Source organism: Saccopteryx leptura, chromosome 9 (genome assembly GCF_036850995.1).
Source record: "Saccopteryx leptura isolate mSacLep1 chromosome 9, mSacLep1_pri_phased_curated, whole genome shotgun sequence".
Taxonomy (NCBI): Eukaryota; Metazoa; Chordata; class Mammalia; order Chiroptera; family Emballonuridae; genus Saccopteryx; species Saccopteryx leptura.
The window spans coordinates 35146970-35170300 of NC_089511.1; positions in this window are offsets into that span (position 1 = coordinate 35146970).

A 23331-nucleotide genomic window follows, 5' to 3' on the forward strand; every position below is an offset into this window, starting at 1 on the left:
GGGAAGAGGGAGGAGATGAAAAAGGCTGGTGGGAGGGGGTTCTCAGAGGAGGGGAAGGATGAGGGAGGCAGCTGAGATCTGGATCATTCTCCCGTCACCATTTGGCTGCTCCAGTCTGCTAGGACATCTCGTCTTCCGCTGCTCCCACCCCAAGCCTCCCATTCCCCTCCCAGGGGTTCTCAACCTTGACTGTCCCTTAGGGTCAGTCCCCTAGTGCGCACTGACAGTGCGGAGAGTTGGAAAACATTCATTTGCATGTAGAACCTGGCTTCAGTAATTTTTGCCAGTTCAGACCCACTGCCCTGAGCCTAAATTTCTACAATCAAATTTCTTTTATGAGTTTCCTCGTGACTAGCCAGAGACTTCAGCAGTTTTGTTTGTTTTCATTTTGCACATTCTGCAGACTCTTGTCTGGGTAGTGGGCTTGCCCTGGCCCGGGGGGCCACCGCCATCTACAGAAGCATCTTCTCATTGTACTCATCATACCCAGGAGAAGGGTGCCCTGGGGGAGGGCATTCAGGGCGGGGTCTTGGTGAAGCAGGAGCACTCTCAACAGGGGGAAATATTTCTAAGGTCCTCATGTCTGCTTTGTCCCCGTTGTTGGAGGGGTCCGGAGGAAAACAAAGGGGCCCCTCTCTACCTTGTGCATGCCACCCTAACCTGGGACCTCCCGGTCCACACTGAGGGAAGGAACAGGACCGGCCCAAACAGATTCTGATCTGAGAACAGTACTTCCACAAGGCTCCCTCATGTCAGCCTGTAGTTCTCTCTTTCTTAGTAAATCTATTGAGACAAAGTAAAGAAAAATTGAAAACCTTCTGGAAAAAAATTCAAATCTGGATGAATGGAAATATACATCCCAGTTATTTGTTCTAAGTAATGAGGCTGTTCCATGGGTACATGTACTTTCTTGTAAATTGCAAGCCTAAATATGAGTTAATGAACACATATGGAGTATCTAAAAACCTAGTACTATTTGGGGAGCCTCCCATCGCTTAATTTATTTCATGGTGGCAATGACCCCCATGGGACAGGTATTTCTGTGCCCATTACACAGATGAGGTAAGTGAGGCACAGATAACTTGTCCAAAGCACACAGAGAGAGGGTGCCAGAGCTCTGATGTGAGCCAGGTGGTCTGGCTCTATGGGTCAACAATACCGAGAAGAGAGGATAGCACTGAATTGAAAAAAATGTAAATTTTATTGAAGATAATTTTTTTATTTATTAAATGTATTGGGGTGACACTGGTTCACAAAACCATACAAGTTTCAAGTGTACAACTCAACAAGCCACCATCTGCCTACCGGCTCGTGAGCCCTCCACCCCCAAGAAAGTCTTTCCTTTTCATTCCCTCTGCCTTTGCCCCCTCCACATACCCTAAGCCCCTTCCCCTGCTATCACCACACTGGTGTCTGTGTTATATACGATGTGTATATGTTCTTTGGCCAATCCCTTTCCCTTCTTTCTTCCGGTCTCCTCCCCTCCCTCCCCTCTGACAGCTGTCAGTCTGTTTCCTGTGCCCGTGCCTCGGTTTCTCTTTTGTTCGTCAGTTTATTTTGTTCATTAGATTGGGCCATTCTTAGATGGCCCAGAGCAGCAGCCCCAGATGGCACTGCTGCTCCCTGAGGGTCACTTTTCCATTCATGGGGCTCAGTTTCTCCTTTCATAAAATAGGACTAGCGAGGCCCACAGCTGGGTGGTCCCAAGGATGCACCCGCCCCTACCCAAAGTCCCCACCCTTTACAGGCAGGGACTCTGATGTCCTCTTTCATCCTGTCCTGAGCCCTGAGTGTGCCGAGTGTGACAAGCTGGGGTCTGTTTGTTCTCAGGGGAGAGAAGAACCTTTCTGGGAATACCAAACCAGTCTTAGCTGTAATGAACCCGGGGGCATGAGACAGAAAACAATTGGAGCGGACTTGGCAAAGCAGCAGGACCCCTGGTCGGGCGGCAAACCTTTGCCATGCTGACTCTGGGAGAGGGAGGACTTTCGGTTCCAGTTTCTCTACAACATGGTAGGAGGACACACCACCAGTCCCTCACTTCACAGAGATTTGGGGAATCTCTAAGTCTCACCATGCTTGGAAGACAAGATGTCCCAGTGCTTCTCCATAGGGTCTATGGTTTCTGCAGGGCCAGAACCCCCCAAAGCAAGCTCCCCTCCGCCTTGGCGTACAGCGGCCAGGCCCCACCTCCACGGAGGTGGGCAGGGTGCAGCAGCCTGGGTCTAGGGTCCCCTCCCCACACAGACTTGCCATTCAGTCTCAGCTCTGGGAGATCCCAGTCCCCTCAGCTGTGAGATAGGTGGAGTCCGGCATCTGAAATGTGGGCCTGAAGATTATGGAACACAAGCCTCCCAGCTCGTATCAGTTCAGCTCAGAGGCTCCTGAAGTCTTCCACAGAGTCGTAACCATCATAAACGAACAACACAAGTGGAGCACTCACCCATAAACATCGAATATTTACATCAAGCAAAGGAGGTAGGTACCACTCTGAACCCATTTTTCAGACATAAATACTGAGGCACAAAGCAGTCATGAAATTTAATCAAGTCCACACATGGAGCTGAGATCTGAGCCTAAGCTGTCTAGCTGAGGGGTTGTTAACCGTCAGCTTCTCTCGTTTCTCCAGGCACTCTACAGATGGAAATTATTATCGTTGGTTTTTGGTCAATGATTGTGTCTTTTCTTTTTCTTTTTTTTAATTAACTTTTATTTATTGTGTTAACATGGATTCAAGCGTCCCACTGAATAGTTTCTTTTATTTTTTTTTAATTTTAAAGAACTTTTTATTTTGAGATCATTGGAGAGCCACAGGCAAGTTGTAAGGAAGAAGAACATGAAGAGATTCCTCCGCCCTTCACCCAATTTCCCCTGGTGGTGACATCTTGCGTAGTGCAATGTCACATCCAAGAAATGCCACTGATACAACCCACCCATGTTATTCATGCAGAATGGCCAAAGGAATTTGAGGGGGCTCAATGGAGTGTGCTCAAGCCTTATCCCCCGCCCCCCTCTGCCTCTTACCCTTTTTATCTTCCTTTTACTCAGCAGGACCTGGCATTTGGATATCTGATGTCTACACCTCCCCAGAGAATGTAAGTTCCATGAGGTCTACGGTTCTTGTCTATTGCGTTCGCTGGTGTAGCTCCAGTGCCTGGAACAATTCGCGATGCATATGGCTTTCGCACGTGTTTTTACCTGGGTGGATGGATGAATGATGCTTTCTCACAGAGCTCAGCTCCCTTTAAAAATCTGTAAAATGGGCCAAACACTCCCACCTGCAGGATGTGGTGAGGAGTCGGCAATGTAAGGCGTGTCAAGCATCCTGCACATGTTATCCTGTGGGGTCCCAGCATGGTACCCAGGGAAACTCCCTCTGCATCTCCGGCCTGTGTTGCTGACCATTCTGGAAGCCCCGCTGCTGCTTTCCAAGGTCTCTGGGCTTTGTCTGGACCCTTAATGGCCTGTGATCTTTCAACAGTTAAGAGCATTGCTAATAAGAGATTTGAGAATGATTTGCATCACTTGAAGAAGGCTAGATTTCTGGAAGGTGGCATGGGCCTTAAGTACCTTGAACGAAGTCTCTGCTAATTCTGCTGACTTGGAATAATAAACAGCTTAACACCCTCCATTGTTTTGGGGCCTAATGGGAACCAAGTGGCCCTCAGCCCTGGAACCCTGCCAGGATTCACAGGACTGGTGGGGAGTGGACTCCTTCACAGGGTCAGGCCCTTCGCGGTGCATTTCTAAAGCAGTGGCGCAGGTGAACAAACGTATTTCCTTAAAAGCCAGAATATTATTTCTCTTTCATGGCTCTTCCAAGCTTTCTGGTGACAGCAAAGAGAAAGTGTCCCCTCACTGCCTTCGCCTCTCAGCTCAGGCCCGGGGAGCAGAAATTCACCGGACTCTGGTGTCACCAGAACTCAATAATCTCATTTCATTTTCATTGAATTTATTTGTATGGTTACATTGTGGGTGATCCTTTCCCATGCACAAGTACAACACAAAGTTGCTTTTTAAGATATTCATTAAAGAAAATGAAAGTGAGTTGGTTTAAAGAGAAATAATAAGTTGATAAGCACCGGCTGATGACAAACATCTACGGCAAAAACCTGAATGATGGGGTTTTATGAACGCTGAACTAGGGACCCCTCCTGTGCAGTGGGGGACTCAGGCAGAGAGATGGAGAGCCACAGGGGCCAGCACCCCACAAGACGGTGTCAGGGCTGTGGCTGGTGCAAGAGTGAGGAGAAAGACACGGAGTCTCCACCAGCTGAGGTGGCGCAGGCAGGGCTACGGCGCGCGCTGGGCCGGGTTGGAAAAGTGAACAGGCTCCGCCCAGAAGGGGGAGCCGCTATCAGGATGTCGGTGCCCATCTCTACCGTGTCCAGCACTCTGGCCCCTTCCTGGAGCCCGGGCAAGTCCAGAGTGTTTACCCACAGTGGTATCCCCAGCAGGTGGTGTGGTTTCACCGCCATCTCACAGGTGGGTCCCCAAGAAGTCTTGGCAAGTAGCAGAGCCACCCAGCACAGGTCTAGAAACTGGTCTCTTGTCCCGTGACACTGGGGTCCTCCACAACCCACACCTGCCTCCTGGGATGACAGGTGGGGCCTTTTAATGAAAAGATATGATGTGCTCTAACCATAGCATGTTTATAAAGCAAAACATCCATTCTAGAAAGTTTATTAAAAATGGAAACATTTAAGAAAGAATTTATTAACCAACTCTAATCCTGGCATACCGGTATTAACTGACTTAAGTATTTTGCTCTATTTTAGTTCTTTGTCTCTCTCCCACTGTTTCTTTCTCTCTTTTCTTTCTCTCTGACGACTCTCTCTCTCTCTCTCTCTCTCTATCTATCTATCTATCTATCTATCTATATATAAATACATACACACACATATATATACATAATACATTTTAAATTATTAAATCTTTTTTCCTTCTGACTATTTTATCATAAAATATTTCCACTTTTAAAAATATTTGGGAATATGTGTATATATATATATGTATATATATATTGTGACAGAGACAGAGAGAGAGGGACAGACAGACAGGAAGGGAGAGAGATGAGAAGCATCAATTCTTCATTGCAGCTCCTTAGTCTCCTTAGTTGTTCATTGATTGCTTTCTCATATGTGCCTTGACTGGGGGAGGGGGAGCTGCAGCAGAGTGAGTGACCTCTTTCTCAAGCCAGCAACCTTGGGCTCAAGCCAGCAATCTTGGACTTCAAGCCAGCAACCTTTGGAATCAAGCCAGTGACCATGGGGTCATGTCTATGAACCCATGCCCAAGCCAGCAACCTCGGGGTTTCAAACCTGGGTCCTCCATGTCCCAGTATGATGCTCTATCCACTGCGCCACCACCTGGTCAGGCAGGAACATATATATGTTTGAATCAGAAAGTCCAATCCTGTTGTGGAAGATGAAGAGTCCAGAGAATAAAGATAATTCTGCCAGTGAATAGGAAAGCCAGGACAAAGATGCAGGAAGGACAAAATAGTAATGTCCACCTAGTAGTTCCTGGTATATTCATTTAACCCTATTGATAGGCACTTAGGTTGTCCCTTAATATTCACTATTATAAATAATATGAGTGTAAAGCCTTCAACATACATCCGCGTGCACCTGCCTTTTGATATCCTTTAATAAATTCCCAACCAAAGAGTCACAGAGAAGATGGTGTGGACCTTACTAAGTCCCTGGTACATACTAACAAGTCACCCTGGAGAAAGGCTATGAATAACTATCTCTCAGCAGCATAGAAAACACCTGTCTCTTTATGCTTCTGCCAACAGAGAATTAATACCTTTAAATATTTTTTTCTTTTTTGCCAATTTTAGAAGCAAGGATTTTGAGTCACCAATTTGGCTCTGAAATACCTGCCTTCAATTTTTCTTCTTCTTTTTTTTAAATTGATTTTTAGAAAGAGGGAAAAGGAGAGAGAGAGAGACAGGAACATCGATCTATGTCTGTATGTGCCCTGACCAGGGATCGAATCAGCAACCTCTGTGCTCCAAGATGGAATTCTAACCAACTGAGCTATACCATCAGGGCTGCCTTCACTTCTTGACATCTTCGTCCTGAGGCTCTAAAACTGCCAGCTGGAAGGCCTGAGAGAGCCATTGCTGGGTGTGATGAGATGGAGAACCTGGGGCACCCCGTCCGCTTTGGAGAGTGCAGCCATGGGGGCTGGGACCACCTCTCTGGGCAATTATCAATCTCGGCTCCGGAGGGGGTGGGATTTGCTCAGAGGCTTGGTGGGGGGAACTGGATCCAGGGAAATGGCATTGAGACATCTGATGAGACTTGTAGGTGGGGAAATGGCTTGCAAACTCCACCCCTGTGTGTGATTGAGGAAACTTGAAATAAAGAGCAAATCTCCTTTAAGAAACAAATGGTCCCAGTCACGAACCTTCTGTAGCCTAGAGAATGAACCCGCAGTGCCCAGAACCTCTGTGTGTGTGTGGGGGGGGGGGGGAGGCTGTGGTCTTAGGAGGTTGGATGGTTGAGAAACTAGTGGTGGTTTGTCCCAGCCAGAGCCCCAGCACCTGGCCACTCTGCCTGTTACTCAGCATTCCTCGACTCAGATGACAGGAGACATCAAGAAGAAGGGACATGGTTCTGCCTTAAACAAAAACAAACAAACAAACAAAATGAAAAATAAGGCAAGAGAGTCGGGTGGGAGGTGCTGAGCCCTCCTGCGCCAGGTCGCATAGAAACCTGCAATTCCAGAGTCATGGCTTCACCCTCTGCCCCGTCGGTCTGGCTTTCTGCTCGCCCAGCCTTATTTTGACCCCTCCCCTTTTAAAAATATTGAGGTGAAATAAACATACCATTAAAGGAACTACTTAAAGTGTACCAGTCCGTGGCATTTAGTATAGTTACAATGTTGTGCAGTAACCACTTCTATTCAACTCCAAAATATCTTTACCACCTCAAAAAGACATCTCGAACCCATTAATTGTCATTCCCCACTCCTTCTCCCCACCCACCCCCAGCCTCTGGCAGCCACTAATTTACTTTCTGTCTCCATGGATTTATGGATTGTCTATTCTAGATATTTCATATCAATGAAATTATATAATATGTAATCCTTTTGTGTCCGTTTCTTTCACTTAGCATGATCTTTTCAGGGTTCATCCATGTTGTAGCATGTGTGCCAGCACTCCCTTTTTATAGCTGAATAACATTCCATTGTGTGGATATACCATGTGTATTTATCCGTTCATCTGCTGATGGACACCTGGGTTGTTTCCAGCATCTGGCAATTGTGAATAATGCTGCTATGAGCATGCATGTAGGAGACTCTGCTTGTGTGCCTGTTTTCAATCGTTTGGGGGTTACACCCAGGAGTAGGACTGCTGGGTCACATGGTGACTCTATGTTTAACTTTTGGGGAGCTGCCAGATGGTTTCCAAAGCAGCAGCACCATTTTAGGTTCCCATCAGCGATTCAGGAAAGCTCCCATTTCTTTAGCTCAGGCCTATTTTAACAGCATCTTTCCAGAGGCAACGCCCTGCCATCTTGATCTGCATGACGTCAGTGTGAGCCAGCAGGGAGAACGGCCCCCTGCCCTGCTCCACAGTTGGCACTGCATAGGATGTGTGGCGGGTGCCATTTCCTGATCATCTCTCTACCATTCCTGCCTCCACTTCATCCTTTAGAGAACGGGGCCACTATTCCGAGTGCAGTGCTGGGCACAGGGTGGCGCTAGGTAAAGAGTAGCTGTTAGCTCCCATCTGAAAATGTATTGGGGACTCATGAGATGCATCCCAGTTTGGGAATCCCCAAGCCCATGTTCTTTCCACAATTCTATGTTGCTATAAATAATGTAAAATGTCCTATTAGAACCATATATTATATAAGACTGAAAAGAATAAAAACTGTAATTTTAATGTGTCAAGGAATGCCAAAAGGGATGGGATTTGAACCAGGTTGGTTCCCATGTGTCCAGGGGCAGCCCCACCCTAACCTGATGGCCATCCAGGAGTGACTGGATGTGGCCACCTCCCCGGTCTGGCAGGCTCTGTATACAGCCTTTCGAGGGCTAAATAAATGCAATAATTTACTGAGGAAAGGCCTTTCAGAGCCACCTCTGGCACTGAGGTCTGAAAACTTATGGCCAAAACCAGCATCCATCTTCTGCCATGACACATTCCTGTCAACAGTCACCCTAATGGAAACAGGACTCAGCAGGACCATGTAGCCACACTCTCTTTGGGCAGCCAAGGGAGGAGGTCTGCAGGGCAGGGGGAGGGAGAGGGGAGCAGGGGAGGCAGGGGAAAGGCACCGTTTTCTCCACTCCGATCATCCTGCAGCCTTCTCGTGTCCCTCAGGCTTACAGGATCAGAACTTGACATCTGAGGAGGATAGGGACATGCCCTGACCAGGACCAGAGCCAGATGTCCCCTGGAAGTCCAGACTCCTGCAAAGACTCCAAGACTGGGTGTTCTGCAGGGCCTTGGCAGGCCCAGGTTTGGGCACGCAAAGCCCCCCAAGTTGGAGAACAGGCTGGTGGACCTCTGAGAAAGACAGGGACGTGCCCTGGCCGTGGGCAGAGCTCTGGTTCGAGCCTGCGCCCTTCCTCACATGTCTCCAAGGGGTACATTTTTATCTCTGAAATGAAGATAAGTAAGTTTCACCTTACAGAGTTGTGAGATCAAATGAATCAAGGAAGGCCAATGCTCACCGAGGAGCATAAATTACTTTGCATACGTGAAAAAGAGAGGTGTTTAGGCCACGGTTGTCCAACAGAAATATAACTCAAGCCGTGTATATAATTAAAATTTTTTTCTAGCTATCACAGTAGAAAAAGTAGTAAAAAATAAAAGGTGAAATTAATTTTAAAATATTTTAACCAAATGTATCATCCTGTAATTAACATAAGTTTTTGGAGATATTTAAAAATTATATACTAATTAATCAAAATACAGGAGACACTTTATACTTACAGGATATCTCAGTTCGGGCCAGGCGCCTTCCAAGGGCTCACTAGCTAGATGTGGCTGGGGGCCACCACACTGGACAATGTGGGTCAGGACATTCTGTTTTCAGGCCAAGGAAAGTCCTACCTACCGGGACTGCAAGCCATCACTATTTTTTTTTTTTTGACTAGTCTGGGGGCTCACCATTTGGACCACGAGCTCCTTCCTCTATCCCACATCAACCACGGGAGTCTACACCATGTGGACCACATGGCTTTCTTTATATCACATTGCTGACTCCTTGCAGGATGGACTCCATTCATATCTTCGACTTTCCTGTGCCTCTCATGGGTTCCAGCACAGTGGGCACCCATAAAAAAGCCTATGGGGGGGCATCAGTGCTGCCTGCCCTTCCATCCCACCTGTTCACCTGCTGCACGAAGACCAGGGGTATGCCTTCAGCACTGTGCTTTGGGCTTTGAACAAAATTAGACTAGCCTTAGGATCAGGAGCAGAGGAACCTTACAAGGAGAAGTGTGGAAGGAAAAGAAAAGAAGCCACGGGAGTGTGTGTATTTGCATGGGGTGGAGAGTAGGCGATGGGCTGTTGAATTTAGAAGAGGTTCAAGTTGACCCACGCCGTGAGCAGAAAGCCCAGACGGGGAGCCAGGAAAGGACGTCCGGATGCCGCATACCTCAGACTTCTGCCTCCACTCGCTCATCCTTGTGCCCAGGTCTCACTGACTTATAAGCATCTGTGGAATCCCTGTGATGTGCAGGGGCTGTGCGAGCACCGGGCATGGAGGTGGGGAGCCTGGTTAAACGTAATGGTCAGGGGGTGGCTAACATTGGCAGGTTCCGCCGGGAGCCGGAAAGCCCCTGAAGAATCTCACCTGGGTGAACTCCCTCAGTCCTCCTGTTGGCCCCGTAGGCTCCCAGCCTTTGTTCTCGCATTTCAAAGGTGAGGACTCAAGGCTGAGAGATGGACGGTGAGCTGCATGCAGCTCTGCAGGCACAGAGCAGGAGGGTGAGCATTCCCCAGTCACACCAGCTCAGCTCGCTGCTTGATCTGGAGGAGCGGGTCTGCCTGGGAGCAAACACCTTCCATTTAAAAGAAAAGACTTAGGCCCTGGCCGGTTGGCTCAGCGGTAGAGCGTCGGCCTGGCGTGCGGAGGACCCTGGTTCGATTCCGGCCAGGGCACACAGGAGAAGCGCCCATTTGCTTCTCCACCCCTCCTCCTCCTTCCTCTCTGTCTCTCTCTTCCCCTCCTGCAGCCAAGGCTCCATTGGAGCAAAGATGGCCCGGGTGCTGGGGATGGCTCCTTGGCCTCTGCCCCAGGCGCTAGAGTGGCTCTGGTCTCGGCAGAGCGATGCCCCGGAGGGGCAGAGCATTGCCCCCTGGTGGGCAGAGCATCGCCCCTGGTGGACGTGCCGGGTGGATCCCAGTCGGGCGCATGCGGGAGTCTGTCTGACTGTCTCTCTCCGTTTCCAGATTCAGAAAAATACAAAAAAATAAAAAAATAAAAGAAAAGACTTAGGGGGCTTTAACGCATGAAGTTGTCTGGGCCATCCGGACGTTCCGACTTCATGAGTCCCTGTTTGCTTGCTAGTTGTTTTTGTGTTTTCCCTGGTGAGTCCCATGAGCAGCCAGGGTTGAGAAGCTCTGCCCTAACCCTTTGCTACTCAAGCTGATGTCCTCTCACCTGCAGCACCGTGTCCCTCGGGAGCCTGTCGGAAAGGACTTCGCTGGGTCTAACGATCGGCTGTTGCTGTCCTGAAAGCTGTAATTGTTGAACAAGGAGCCCCGTGTTTCCATTTAATCTCCGGACCCCCAATTCTGCAGCCAGCCCCTCCTGGAAGTTCTTCCTCCTACAAGCCCAGGCTGCTGCCTCAGTCCCCAGAGCCGACATGAGCTTTCTGGATGTTGTAAAATACAGATTGCTGCCTGTAGCCGCTTAGGCTGTATAACACGAGGTAATCAATCTGAACGAGTAAACACGGCAGAGAATCAAAACCAGCCACAGTGTGAGGGCGGGCGAGGCAGCACCACAGCCCGAGCCAGGCCGTGAGAGGTAAGGGGCCAGGTTGGACCCCACAGGGAGCCCCAGGACCACCATCTTGGGCCTCAGGATAATCATCACCATCACTATTTCAGAGGACAGATGGCCGTGTGCCACCAGGTACCTTTGAGTTCCTCCCTGACCCGTCTCTTTGCCTCTCCCCATGCATACATTCCCTCTCACTCTTCTACTCTGTTAGCCTCCTCATTATCTATAACCAAATCTGAGGGGGGGGCCTAAAAGGTGGCCCCCAAAAGATATGTCTACATTCTAACCCCAGAACCTGTGAATGTGGCCTTATCTGGAGAGATGGTTTTTCAGGTGTAATTACGGTTAGAATATTGAGATGAGAATATCTTGGATTACCTGGGTAGGCCCTAAATCCAGTGACCGGTGTCCTTATAAGAGACAGAAGAGGACATGAAAGGAGAGAAGGCCATATAAACATGTGGACAGACACTGGGGTGATGCAGCCACAAGACCCAGGCCACCAGGAGCTGGAAGAGGCAGGACGCATCCTCCCCTGGAGCCTTCAGAGGGAGTGTGGCCCTGCTGACACCTGCTTTCAGACTGCTGGCCTCCAAACTGGGAGAGAAGAAATTTCTGCGTTTTAATCCACCGAGTCCGTGGCTGGTGGGCGTGGCAGCCCCAGAAAACGAATGCACCATCTAACTTTCTATTTTACTTTTTGAAAGCTGCTCCCACTTCCCCTGTAAGCAGAGCGAGGATTTGTGTGTGTTGTTCACAGGTGTGGCCCCAGTGCCTAAGACAGAGAAAGCTCCAGTCCAGGCAGCAGGGAGAGAGGGGAGTGACCAAGGCTTTGGTTGTCTGAGCCCTGAGTCTGCAAGTTTGGTTTGCGGAACGGCCCCTGGGCCGTGCTGAAGTGGGAAATGAAATCTGCTTCCACCTCTACTACCTGAGGGTGTGAGGGACTCTCTCAAGCCTGCTGTGTGACTTACAAAGCTCCAGGAAATGCGGAGAAGGCCTCTAGTTCCTCTCCTTGATGCTCACTCTCATTGCATGAGTCCTGTCCCCTGTCCCCAATGTCATAGGTCCCAGCTGCCTTGCCTTTCCTGCCCCAACGTCATGGTCCAGCATGCTCCCCTTTGGTGGTGCCTAAGATGGGATGGGGCGAGGGGTGCCCTTGTCTTTGTCTTAATTTAGCTCACTCGGACTCATGGTTTCTCTGCTGTCTTCTGATCCCCATTCCAGATTCTCTCCTGCCTTCTCTGCCCTCTCTCTGACCCTGGCAGCTGGTCTGCATGGCCACCATGTCACCCCAGCCTCTGCTCCTGGTGGGAGCTGCTGGTGGGGCTCTGTGAATCTTAAAAAAAAAAAAAAAAAGGCAGGGAGGTGGTGGGTCCTCTACTCTCATCCAATGGGTGGCCTTGTTCACTGCATCCTTCTATGTAAGGTCACGGCTCTTGTTGGGGCCCTCTCCATGCAGACACCTACCTTGGATTTTGTCACCTCTCTGTCCCCTCATCTCTGCAGGTCCCCACTGCTGCCTGCCCATAGTCCTGTGTCACCCCTCATCCAGGCCACAAACCTTGCCCACACCCTGCCAATGCTACCTTTATAGAGCCCGCCCCAATGGAAAACCCAGTCTGAGCTGCTATTTAGTTCCAGTCTGGCAGGTCCCCAATTGTCTTGTGTCCATAAGCATGGCTGTTGTCATGACCCACTGCTCAAGCGCATGATGCCTAATGGGAGGCTGCTCCCCACCCCCAGGGGGGCAAGGGGGTCTATCATGCCCCGGGTGTCACTCACAGAGGGTCGCCAAATGGTCTCCAAGACAAACAAGGAAAGCGTACTACACCCTCAGGGGGCGCCAATAAAGTGTCGTGCCCCAGGCGCCAGTTATGTTTGCTAGGCCACTGCTCCCCCCCCCCCGCCCCAACATACAGCCTCTCCCCTCTCAGAGTTCCACATGGCAGACCCCATCGGGGCATGAGCTCCAGGAGGCCAGGGGTGGGTTGGGTTTTGTTTTAAATAAAATCTGTATTGAAACCATTGTAAATTAAATGTAGTTGTGAGAAACAACTGAGAGATCAGTGCGCCCTCATCCAGTTTCCCCCTGGTGGTCCTGTGTGTGTGTGTGTGTGTGTGTCTGTCCTCTTTATCACACATGTAGGTTCGGGTCTCCACCGCCACAGTTGTGGCACAGAATGTGTCTGTCCCCACAAGGATGTTTGTAATCTAGTATCTTCAGACTTTTTCTTTTTATTAATCTAATCTCATTAAGAGTCTCCTAAAATCTGGTCCCCCTCCCCTTCATTCTCAGGGCCCAGAACCATGCCTCCTAGCACGTGGCGGAAACTCAAACCGGATTTACTGGCTGACTCTTGAGTGCATTTCAACCTCACGGCACCCCCTTTCTGTGAATGAGGACGCTGGGGGTCAGAGACAACACCGAGCTCCCAGGCTAAACTCAGATGCCCCCGTCCCCGCGGCCGGCTTGCAGCCTGGGCTCTTTTCGCTCTGTCTGCTGCTTCGGTGGGCTGGCATCTTTGGAAGCTAAGTGCAAGAGGTGCTGTGCATACCGTGTCCTTTCAGCTTCTCTCTCCGTCCATCTGCGGCAGCCTGGACGCATCCTTTCTCTTCTGGCTGCACGGTCCAGCATGTCCACTCTCCTCACAGCTGTGCTGGCCGGCTCCTCCGTACTCATCCGAGGCTGATTAAGTGCTGGGCAGGACGCAGTGGAGCCTGGAGCCTGCAAGGCCTGATAACTGGCTCTGCTTTGATGTTTCTCAAGTTCAGAACGGACCCAGGCCCCCTGGGCCAGGGCTGCACGCTTGTTTATTTTTGTCCCTGTGTCGGCTTTTGCGATTTCCCCTTCCCGAGTGGGGCGGCCACCATTACCGCTGTCATTACCCTATTGGAAATGTTGCTAAACGAGCTCTCCCGCTCTACCCCACCCCTCCCTCCAAGCGATGGAGGAAGACCACCCACGACGTCAGACCTTCCCTCCATTTAATTTTAGTCTCAGGATGTAAGTTTGAATTTCATCACAATTAAAAAAAAAAAAAAAAAAAAAAAAAAAAAACCCTAATGATGAGGCTGGCCTTTCCTATCCCAGACCTGTGGCCCATCCCTCCCTGATGAGGCTGGCTCAGGAGCTGCCTGAGTGTCCCCCAAAACTGAAGGTTTGTGGGGCGGGGGTGGGAGCGAGGGAGGACTATGGAACAGTTTCGCAAGAAAACGCATGCACGGCACTGTCCTAAGTTACGTTCCAAATGACTTAGATCAGAAGAAGACAGCAAAGCCATGGCCTTCTCATAAATGCCAATGAATTACTCAGAGGGCACTGGGAGAGCCACACCATTTCCTCTCTGAGGACACAGAGGAGCCCTGGATCAGAATGTTCTTTTTTTTTTTTTTTTTTTTTTTGTATTTTTTCTGAAGTTGGAAACGGGGAGGCAGTCAGACAGACTCCCGCATGTGCCCGACTGGGACACACCCAGCATGCCCACCAGGGGGCGATGCTCTGCCCATCTGGGGCGTTGCTCTGTTGCAACCAGGGCCATTCTAGCGCCTGAGGCAGAGGCCATGGAGCCATCCTCAGTGCCCAGGCCAACTTTGCTCCATTGGAGCCTTGGCTGCGGGAGGGGAAGAGAGAGACAGAGAGGAAGGAGAAGGGGAGGGGTGGAGAAGCAGATGGGCGCTTCTCCTGTGTGCCCTGGCCGGGAATCGAACCCCGGACTCCTGCACGCCAGGCCAACGCTCTACCACTGAGCCAACCGGCCAGGGCCTCAGAATGTTTTAGATGTTAAGGACACCTGCAAAAGACCCTGCCAATTATTATAAGAGTCCCTTCGCAGTATTTCCTCTCATGTCGCCTTTCTATACATAATGGTTGTGTTTTTCTTCTTTTTCTTTTTTAGATCTTTTTTCCCCTGGATTTTCTAAACTGCACATGCAGTGGTAAGTGTGCACACGTACACACGCTCAAGCACACGCTATTTGTAGACATCCCCCACCTCTCTGTGTCCGGCATTTTCCCTTTCTTGGTCTTCTGGAAAATGTTGCAACAGGGTTTGACTGTAATGAGATTCAAGAAGGCGACTTGACCCAGAAATCTTTGCCGGCTTCCACCATCCAACTGCAGTCTCTTCTTTCTTTGTCACTTTCTCCCTGTCTCCATATATATATATAGTTTCTTTTTCTTCCTTCAGGGCAGTGATAAATGTTTTCTCAGTGAAAGTGGTTTTTCCAATCTGCCTTCAATGAGAACATTGGGAGGGAAAACTAAGCCTGTGTGTCAACCCCTTCAGTCTACAATTTTTGGGGAAATGGTGCAGGCCAGTGGTCCCCCACCTTTTTTGGGCCACGGAGCGGTTTAATGTCAGAAAATATTTTCACGGACTGGCCTTTAGGGTGGGATGGATAAATGTATCACGTGACCAAGACAAGCATCAAGAGTGAGTCTTAGATGGATGTTACAGAGGGAATCTGGTCATTTTTTAAAAATAAAACATCGTTCAGACTTAAATATAAATAAAACGGAAATAATGTAAGTTATTTATTCTTTCTCTGAGGACCAGTACCAAATGGCCCATGGACCGATACCGGTCCGAGGCCCAGGGGTTGGGGACCACTGCTCTATGCCATCTGTTTTGAAGGAAATATAAATTCCAACCACAGGTAGAGCGATATCTCAAGGTTGCTATGTGTGACCACACATGCTGTATGTTGCACAACCTTAGGGGGGCGCCGTTCACATGTACAGCAGCACTGTGTCATGGATTGGATTAACAGACATTGAAAGGTGTGCTAGACTGGGTGTGGGATCAGAGGCTTTCACACATTCCTAACTGGAGTGAGATTCAGCACAACCCTTTGGGAAGACATTTGATGCTTATTATCAAAATTGAAACACTTTTCTTTTGGACTCTACAATACCACTTTTGGCAATTTGTCCCACAGTTATAATACGCATGTAAGTTTAGAAGTATGCTCAGGTTTACTTATTTATTGAAACACTGTTTGCAGTAGCAAAAGTTTAGAGACAAGCTAAATGTTTATTCATAGGGAAGGAGTTGAGTAAATCATGATATACCTGTGAAATGGACAGCGATGAAGCCATTAAAAATAAGGAGGCAGACTCACTGTACACAGGCGACATACCATTGAGAACCGTTCAGTTGCGCTAGAACATGCATGCCATCGACTCCTCTGATGGGATGGGTGATGTTGGGCATCACCTCTTGGGGTCTCACTTTTCTCACATGTAAAATGGAAGTAATAATAACACCTACCTAGTAGGGCTGTTAAAGAGATATCATAATTCAATATATGTTAAACACTTAGGACAGTGCTTTGAACATAGCAAGTGCTATATAATTATCAGTTATTATTATTACTATTGTCATATCATCATCATCATCATGTCATCAAAAAGAAGTCACATGTATGCTGATACGGGCACAGGAAGACCCTGGAAGAATACCCAGAACCACAGATGACAGGGAGTGCTGTTTCTAGGGAAGATGAAAGGTCAGGATGAAGTAGAGGAAAACTCACTTTTAACTTGTGCCCTTTGAATTTCTATCAGGTATCTGTATTTTAAATTTTTAAAAAATATTTGTAATGAAAATCTGAAAATATGCAGAAAAGTTGAAGAATTGAACAATGAACATTCATGTAGCTACCATTTCAGCTATGTAATTGCCATGTTGAGCTACTTGGTCTACCATCCACCAATCCATCCATTCATCCATCTCTCCACCCATCCTTCTGTCTATTCATCTTCCTTATTTTTTTTGATGCATCTCAAAGTAAACTGCAGTTACCCATGCACTTCCCCCTAAACTCTTTTTCTCGTGTATTATTAGCTAGAGTTGAGTATTTACGTGTTTTCTTTTTTAGACAAAATCCACATCTGTGTCAAAGGCACAGATTTGAAGTATCTGTCTGATGGTTTTGATAATACATGAACCTATTTTAAAAAGAAAGTATCTACTAATAAACTGTGACTGAGAGAGAGAAGAGAAGAGAGAAGAAGAGTAGAGAAACTGAGACAAATCAAAATAACATTTTGAATTTACAGAGAAGAAAAAAACCAGCATGAAGTCAACATGATAACTTATCTAGTGGAGAGGGATTTACAAGCGATAAAGATTTTTACAGATGGGTCTCAGGGATGGACTACTCTAGTCTCAGAAAGCATGTCTCCTTTCGGAATCTTCAGAGCTAAGATTCTCAGGCAGAAAGCAAAATAAAGTAAGGGGTGCTGGCAGTGGTGGGATTCAAATAATTTAACAACCAGTTCTCTGCCTTAATGACCATTTTAAGTATAAAAAAAGGTACACCAGCCTGACCAGGTGGTGGTGCAGTGGATAGAGCATCGGACTGGGATGGGAGGACCCATGTTCGAGACCCCAAGGTTGCCAGCTTGAGCACGGGCTCATCTGGTTTGAGCAAAGCTCACCAGCTTGGACCCAAGGTTCCTGGCTTGAGCAAGGGGTTACTTGGTCTGCTGTAACCCCGCAGTCAAGGCACATATGAGAAAGCAATCAATGAACAACTAAGATGTCGCAACAAAAAACTAATGATTGATGCTTCTCATCTCTCTCCGTTCCTGTCTGTCTGTCCCTGTCTATCCCTCTCTCTGACTCTCTCTGTCTCTGAAAAAAGAAAAAAAGGTACACCAAAAGGTAGTTTATTATTTCATGCATTTAATATTTAAATAAGAACAATAAAAGAGGCACACAAAACTAGATTGTGTTAAAAGAGTTTAAAAATATTAATGAAAAATATTAAATAATACCTGACAAAAACAATAAAACTGTTATTTAAGATATTTCCATATTGCTTCTTGATTGGCATCCCCACTTGCAATTTTTTTCACCTATAGACAGAATGAACATTACTACGGGCTCTTAGAATACGCTGTTGTGCAGGTGAATGTTAAAAAGGAGTAAGGAATGTAAATGTGTGATTTCCGCATTGGGCAGCTTCCCAGGTGCCCACCTTAGAGGGAACCCTGATTACAAGTGCTATTTTAACAACCTGTTCGCCAAACTCAACAAAATATTAGGTATTGGTTCTACTGAACCGGTACAAACCAGCTGAGTCTTCCCACTGCGTGCTGGCATTGTTCTGCGGGCCAGCTATGTCATCTTGGAGACGTTACTTAACTTTGCTGGGCCTTGGCTTTCTTATCTGGAAAGATGCTGCTTCCTGCTCCCTAGGTCTGTGAGAGAGTTCTGTGAGCTGAAATACACAGACTGTTTGGAAGAGCATCTGGCGTGAGTAGGTGATCCATTGCTGTTGTCTCTCTCTATAAATCACACATCTCCTTTTCTTTGCTTTTTATTTTTATTTTTTTATTCTTAAAATGGAATTGGAAAGAACCAAACAATGCAAGGTTGAGTTTTTCATCCTTTGGGGGAAAACGTCATCTCTCCTTACGGTTTTGCTGCCCTCTCCATCCTTGCAAAAATCCAGGGAAATGAATCAGCCTGCAGCCTTTTTTGCTCTTTCTAATTCTTTGATTACTACATGATTGCAGCATCCACTCAGTCCGGGGCTAAAAAATCGAAAGAAAACAAAAATTCTTGAGTCATGTCCAGATACTGAATCTGACACCACTATTCCTCTCTGAGTTTTTGGCAAAACCTACAAAATGAGTGACCAAGAGGGTAAACAAGTTTAGGTAAACACTTTATATACTGATTCATGATTTAAGTACATCAGTTAACATTTAGCTTCATTTAGCACAGTGTTTTAATGTCATTAAGAAAGTAACTTCTTAGGAAAACTAAGAAAGTCTGTTTTTAGCCCAGACATGCAATTAAGGGAATTAGTAACGTGATCCAGCATCCTCAGGAACTCCGATATAGTAAGAAATCTCGTGCAACCCTTTATAAAGACGTTCTTACAACCCACGCCAGAGTTCACTGAGCTTCAATCTGAGGGCAGCAGGGAGGGAAAAAGAAAAAAAGAAAAAAAAGAAAAGGAAATTGCTGCCCCAGTGCTGAACAGCAGCAAGAAAGGATTTGCAACTGTGTGCAGATATTAAATTGTCATAAAATCAGGGTCCATTCTAGGAAATTAAGTTGCTTTCCTGTCTGGGTCACAGTCTCTCTCAAGCTGTCACTCCAGCTTTGCCAAGATTCACGTGTGTGAGACTAGGTTGGGGGGGGTATTTCTCTGGGGCGGGAGCTAGGAGAATGGAGAAGATATTTTTTAAGAATCCTGGGGTTTAGTTTGTTTCAGGGTGCTTAAGATCCGCTAGGATCAGGACTTCTCCATCCTGGCACTGTTGACACTTGGAGCTGAGTGGTTCTCTGGGCTGGGGATGTCCTGTGCATTGTAGGGTGTAGAGCCACATAGCATCCCTGGATTCCACCCACGATATGCTGCAGCACGCGCCCTCCCCTGTTGTGACAACCCCAAATGCCTCTAGAGCAGCGGTTCTCAACCTGTGGGTCGCGGACCACGGCGGGGGTCAAACGACCAAAACACAGGGGTCGCCTAAAGCCATTGGAAAATACATATTTATTATACAATACATATTTATTATACAATATATATTTGTTATACAATACATATTTATTATGCAATACATATTTATTATACAATACATTTTTAAGTAAAATATGTATTTCCGATGGCTTTAGGCGACCCCTGTGTTTTGGTCGTTCGACCCCCGCCAGGGTCGCAACCCACAGGTTGAGAACCGCTGCTCTAGACACTGCTGAATGTCCCGGGGAGCAACATCACCCTTGAGTGAGAACTAACGCTATCAGTTAATCCACTAGTTTTACAGATGAGGAAACAGAGGCCCAGAGAGGCTAGCTAGAGTCAGGCCCAAGAGCACGGGCTACTAGGACAGAAGGTGGCATGTGGCAGTGGAGAATCAGGCTGCAGAAATCAAAGCTCAGAGCTACCACTGAGTTGCTCTCTCAGCTCCCCCTCCCCCACCCCAGGATCCTTTCCTTATGGACCCAGCAGGGACCTCAGGGCCCCTGCCCTGGGGTCATGCACAGGAGCTACTCCTAGAGATGGCTGTGAGGACACAACCATAAGGAAGGGCAGTCAAGGACTTCGATTTCAGAGTCCAATATCTGGGTTCACATCCGATTCAGGTCTAGCTTGGTAAGTCTGGGCAAACTTCTCAACCATTCTGTGCCTCAGTTTCTCATCTACAAAACAGGGGTGTCCCCAGACACTTCCTCGTAGTTCTCCTGCAGGAGAACTGAAAAAAATAATATACACAGAACTCTCAGATTGGTGCCCTGCATGCATTCTGGGTCAGATCTATGTAGCTCTTAATTATTGTTGTTAGGTTGGTGGTGGTGAGTGGTGTAGGTGAGGGGAGGGGGAGGAAAGAGGAATGGAGACCTGATCTTAATGGCTAGTAGTGGCTCAGCTGCTGGCCTAACCGAGAATTTCTTCCTCTCACTCTCTGTTCTTCAGAACCCATGGCACCCTGACCCACCCCAACTGTCCCCTTGGCTCTGTTCTTTTTAAAGCCTCCCCTGGTTCTTCCAACCCTCACATCTCTTCTCCCTCCAAACTCCAAGTGGTTAGGACCTGTCACACAATTGCACATCACCTGCTCTTGCCCCGTTCTCACTGGCGCTGGCCCCTCAGGGCCCTAGCCAGAGCAGACCCTGGCCTCTCAGGACATCTGTGGGACTGACCTTGATCGAATCCTTTAACTTCTCTGATCTCAATTTTCTCATCTATGCAGAGGTATGATAAAGAGACCTTCTACACAGGGTTGGGAACAAAGGATCCTTACCCTCTGAGCATGGCCTATCTACCACCTTTTTATTTTTTTGTAACCTTGACCTTGAGGACCCAGCACTGAGTACATGGTGGGTGCCCAGTCAATGTCAAATGTAAGAAAATGTAAGAATGAGAGGCTGGGTCCGTACTTCTGACGGGGTAGTCTGTCTACTTCTTTCCATAAATAAAAAGTGAGAGGAAAAGACAAGGATTATTGTTTGGATTTTATGAGGACAAAGCAACGATTACCTTACTGGTGGGTGAAGGTCATCCACCACCCACCCATCCATTCATTTATCTGTCCATCCATCTATCAACCCCCGTCCATTTATCCATCCAGCCAGCTGTCTGTTCATCTACTTATCAATCCACCCACACATCCATTCATCCACTTGTCTATCCATTCATCTATCCATCTATCCATCCCTCAAAAATGTAGTCCTACCAGGTGCCAAGCACTGGTTGGTTTAGGCTTTGAGGAAGAAGATGCATTTTAGTATCCATTATCTCAGAACAAGGAATATTCCAGAGTAGATACCATGGCATGTTTATGGAATGAATGAATAACTGAGTGAATGAGTGTATAGATAAGTGGAGAAATGAATAGCATCAGGTCCTGGCTGGTTGGCTCAGCAGTAGAGCGTCGGCCTAGCATGTGGAAGTTGCAGGTTCGATTCCCAGTCAGGGCACACAGAAGTGACCATCTGCTTCTTCACCACCACCACCACCCCCACTTCTCCTCCTGCAGCCATGGCTCAAATGAGCAAGTTGGTCTCGGGCACTGAGGATGGCTCCGTGGCCTTGCCTCAGGTGCTAAAATAGCTCAATTGATGAGCAACAAAGCAGCCGCCCCAGATAGGCAGAACATCAGCCCCAGAAGTAAGTTTCCAGGTGGATCTCAGTCAGGGCGCATGTGGGAGTCTGCCTCTCTGCCTCCCTGCCACTCACTTGATTAAAAAAAAAAAATGAAAGAAAGAAAGAAAAAAAAAAGAATGGCATCAAAGTAGGCTAGCTTCAGGAAAGCCAATTAATAGTTACCTCAACCTCTAATGTCTCAGGCCTTTGGCTCTGTCTGTGGGTCCCAGGTTCCTGCAAGTAGTGAATTGAGGGTGTCAGGATGGAGAGACCTCTTCCCAGACACCTGGAACTCTTTCTCAAAGCATGTGATGTTGATCAGTGATTGTAGAACACACTCTTTCGCACTGGTAGACCGTTCCCAAGATCTCATATCCATGTTGAGTTGCTTCATTCTCTCCAGCTGAGCCAGTTGGGGAGCTGGGACACCCATCTGGCAACTTCCATTTTCTTCTCTATTGAGCTCAAAATCTTCATCCTTATCTCAGAAAAAAAAATAGTAATAAAAGATGACCACCTTGTAATGCTTACTGGCACAAAGACACCAGCCGCCCTTGACATTCTGGGGAAAGTCGAGGGGAGGATAAGGAAGAGTTGTGTTGTTTTCTTCATCTCTGGCCCATGAACTTGTGAGCACATTGACGGGGGAGCTTCACTGATTTAAATGGAAGGTTACTAGTGGCGCTTCCCATGTCACATCCGATGCCGGGCTGGAGTGGAACTGGAAGGCCTTAGCAGGACCCGCAGTGTGTGGCTCCTCCCTGGTCCCACGAGCCCTGAGGTGTGGGAGGGATGGAGTAGGATAAGCTAACCAAGGCATTTCCAAGTCAGGCCTGGCGGTCCATCGGGTGGTTGGGCCTGCAGCCACACCTTGCTTATCACTCCTTGAGGAAGGCGAGGAACCCGGACTCCCTATTTCAAACCTCAGCTCTTTCACCTCGTAGCTGCAGGCAAATGAGGCCCGGGATCTGAGGGAAAAAATTAGACTCCTTCAGAACTGTGTCTGCCCGATAAATACTGAAATATTTGTTGAACAACTGCTTATGGACCAGTCCCCTGCTAAGGGCTTTGCATAGGTCAACTCACTCGCTCTCCACAAATTTCCAGGGCACGATTTGTACATAATTAGCAGGATTCAAGCAACTAGACAGGTTACACAGCAGGGTCAGGACTGGACACCACTCTGAGCACCTGCAGAGGGTCTGCGTTGGGTCAGGGTGGAGCTGGGTGCTGTGGGATAGGGCGGATCAGCTGCTGAAGGGCTTCAGCTCTGAGTGGAGATGGTGGGGGCCAGCTGCCATTCTGCAGGTGGAGACCCCGGGCGCACGCGTGGGCCGACAGATCCCCTTGTCTGTGCTTCCAGCAGGCAGGCTGCCAGTGTGCATCCACAGGACCTTCCAGGGGCTGGACCAGAAGGCTGACTGAGAAGACCTCTTTTCTCACAAAAGAAACAGCGGGAAGAAAAGACAAGTCTCGGGAGATCTGAAATCCAGTTCTGCCGACTTACTGGGATTCCACGGTGTGGTTATTGCATTCTAAATAGAGGTCCACATTTGGCTGTTCCCTAACGTCCTTTGAGAATGTACCCAAATATCCATGGCAGGGAGAACAGAGATTTTCTAGGTATGCAGGAAGATCAGCCTTGCTCCACGAATGGGAAGCCCAGAGCTGAACATGGGAGTTCAAGAAACAGAGTTAAAAGGTGAGATGGAAGGACTTCAGCAATCTAATAACATTTTTTCCCCTTGCT